The sequence below is a fragment of the Dermacentor silvarum genome, chromosome 5, assembly GCF_013339745.2.
Source record: "Dermacentor silvarum isolate Dsil-2018 chromosome 5, BIME_Dsil_1.4, whole genome shotgun sequence".
In the NCBI taxonomy this organism is placed as follows: domain Eukaryota; kingdom Metazoa; phylum Arthropoda; class Arachnida; order Ixodida; family Ixodidae; genus Dermacentor; species Dermacentor silvarum.
In genome coordinates this window covers 60143816-60147034 of record NC_051158.1, presented here as the reverse complement: position 1 = coordinate 60147034, position 3219 = coordinate 60143816, and positions in this window count along the sequence as shown.

Genomic DNA, 3219 nt, shown 5'->3' with positions numbered 1-3219 from the left:
CTCCGCTCTATTATCGTGAGTTTTTTCCAAAGGAACTATAATAAATGGATATATAGCCCTCTAGCTGCAATATACTGTTACTGTGGCAAAGCCTTCCATTGCTCCATTGTGCTCAATTGCAGAATTTCATTTAGTTGAAGCGTCTTCAGTGTGTGGAGGTGTGATGGACCTATCAACTGAATACAAAAGAAGTTAGCTTGCTATACTCGATGAAAAAGTTTGTTTTCAGAACCAATTAAGGCAACGCATGTACTGAACTTACCATCGTGAAATCGTAGCGAAGGAAGTTTTGATAACGAATGATGTGACGTAAGGATAAGTATCAAGGCCAACCAGACCATCGTCTTCATTCCCGATGGTAAACTGATTCTGAAATGATGTATTAGATAGTTTCCGGAAATTAAAGCCAGGCCTTTTAAGGAAGATTATTGGTTGTTTATCGTACCTGTACTGTAAGACATGTCTTGCACATGACTTCAAACATTGTTCTGTGGCGTCGGTTGACACGTACCTAGCAAATTAGCTGGCTGTGCCTGTGTAGCGGAGGTCAGCTTACATTAGGATACGGGAGCGTTTCACTTGGAAGCCCCAACAAGTTAAGCCTACGTCGGAAGCATCGGCTTGTTTGCTCTTTTGTGGTAATGGAGTGCAATGAATATTAAATAAAGATTTGCGGGAAATAAATTACGTGCATTCCCACTGAATACTAACTACATTTAGTGCACGCTAATAGAGAAACGACCTACAAGCACTTTGCTATTTCTGGCTGACTATTCCTTCCGGAAGCTTACTTCCTGTACTAGGCGTAGTACTCTTCATGAAGTTGAGCCCAAATAAATTACATTGCTTTCTTGCGCAAGTGTTTGATGTCTGAGCCATTACATTAGGTCTCGGCACTTATTCCATTTACATTTTTTAGTTTTGTAAGAAAGCAAACACTCTTCGCTTGGAAGAGTTCACGATGTCCCTTCATATTGTTACGGGTAGTTGATGCCCAAGCCTATTTACAATATATTTACACATCAGCTGCCGGTGGCCAAGATCGCTACCCTATACCAATCGGGAACACGTCTTCTTCCCCTTCGGTGCAGCCACACTGTGCTGGTTGTTTCGTACGATCACCCCCGGCGGGAGAAGCACTGTCCCAGTGCTTAAGCTACACATCCGCGGTGAAAGGTGTGGGATAGGGCATGAGTCTCGCTACGTGGACGATATCACTTGCAGCTGACGACGACGCTGAGGGGTCGGCGGCGATGATTTCATGTGTCATCGGTCACTTGTCGCACAATACGGCATGGACCTGTGTAACGCGACAGCAGCTTTACGGATAGGCCCACACGGCGGAAGGGCGACCAGAGAAGCACCAGAGAACCCGGACAAAAGTGCACGTCGCGATGGTGGCAATCGTAGAGGCGTCGGCGATGCACCTGTTAGGCCTCTAGACGCGTGTGGGTGAGCTGCCGTGCGTGGTCGGCGCGTGCTATCGCGTCGCGGGCGTATTCAATGGCTGAACGTGCGGGAGAGGGCAGAAATGTGTCGAAGGACAACGCGGGTTCTCGGCTATGTAAGAGATAGAATGGTGAACAGCCAGCGTTGTCGTGACGTGATGAATTAGAAGCGAACGTCACATAAGGTAAATGAAGATCCTTGTCGTGGTGGTCGGCCACAACGTACTTCGAATGCACGCTCCGTGAGGCCGTTGGTCTGTGGATGGTAAGACGTGCTGAATTTGTGTTTTACCGTGCAGGAGCTAAGGATGTCTTCGACGACTACCGAGAGAAAGCTACCACCATGGTCAGTTAGCAATTGGCATGGAACACCGTGCACTAAAATGATGTCGTAGAGTATGAATCCAGTGACTTCAGTAGCGTAACTTGTCGGGAGGGTTGTGGTGATGGCGTATAGCGTAGCGTAGTCGGTAGCGACGGCAACCCACTTATTTCCGGAGCCCGAGCCGCAAAGGTCCCAACATGGTCTAGGCCAACTCAGAAAAGGGGTTTGGGCGGGACCTCGACCTGCTGGAGACATTCAGCTGGAAGTGCGGAGGGCCTTTCCGGCGCTGACAGGGCTCACAAGCGGCAACGTAATGCCGTACGGAAAGGGCGAGACCCGACCAAAAGAAGCGACGGCGCACACGGCCATATGTGTGCGAGACGCCCAAGTGCCCAGCCAAGGGAGCGTCGCGAACTTGGCGGAGGACAGTCGAACGCAGGTGTGATGGGATGACGAGCAGAAGGTCAGGGTCGTGGAGGTTCTTGAGGAGAGACATCCGGAGGGAGGCGTCACCAGGCATTGACGCTAGCCGGTCGAGGAGAGCTCGTAACGAATGATCGCGGCGTTGCTCATTGCCGATTTGAAGCAACTGTGACACAGAGAAAACGGAAGCGATGGCATCCGCTTGTACCGGTTCTTCCACAGGGTAGAGGGACAAACAATCTGCATCCTGGTGCAAGTGTCCCGTCTTATATACGACATATTCGTGCAGGCGTAAAGCCCAGCGAGCGAACCATCCCGTGGGGTCCTTGAGCGAGGATAGCTAGCAGAGAGCGTGGTGATCAGTGATGACACAGAATGAACGTCGGTACAAGTACGGACGAAACTTTGCAACAGCCCACTCAGGAACGGGGCACTCGCGCTCGGCGGGTGATAGAAGTCGGTTGGCATAGGCTATAACGCGATCATGTTCACGCTGGCGTTGCGCTAACACTGCTCCTATGCCGTGACCATTGGCATCAGATCAAACTTCCGTTTAGGCAGACTGGTCAAAGTGGGTCAGGATTGAAGGTGTGGCTAGGAGAGTAGTGAGATGAGAAAGAAACGTGGCGTGGTCAGGACCCTAAGAAAACGGGACGTCCTTCTTCAAGAGGTCGGTCAGCGGACGTACAATGGTCACAAAATCCTGTACAAAGCGCCGAAAATAAGAGCACAACCCTACAAAACTACGAACGTCCTTTGTAGACCTCGAAACAGGAAAGTTCGGAATAGAAATTTTGTCCGGATCAGTTCGCACGCCTCTGGCATTCACGAGGTATCCAAGGACGGTGATTTGGCGAACGAAGTGACATTTGGACGAGTTCAGCTGGCCACCGGCCCAGCGGAACACGTCAAGAATAGCTGAAAGGCGTTCGAGATGCTTGTTGAATGTGGGCGAGAAAACGATGACGTCGTCCAGATAGCACAAACAGGTCCCCACTTGAACCTCTGAAGCACAGTTCATGA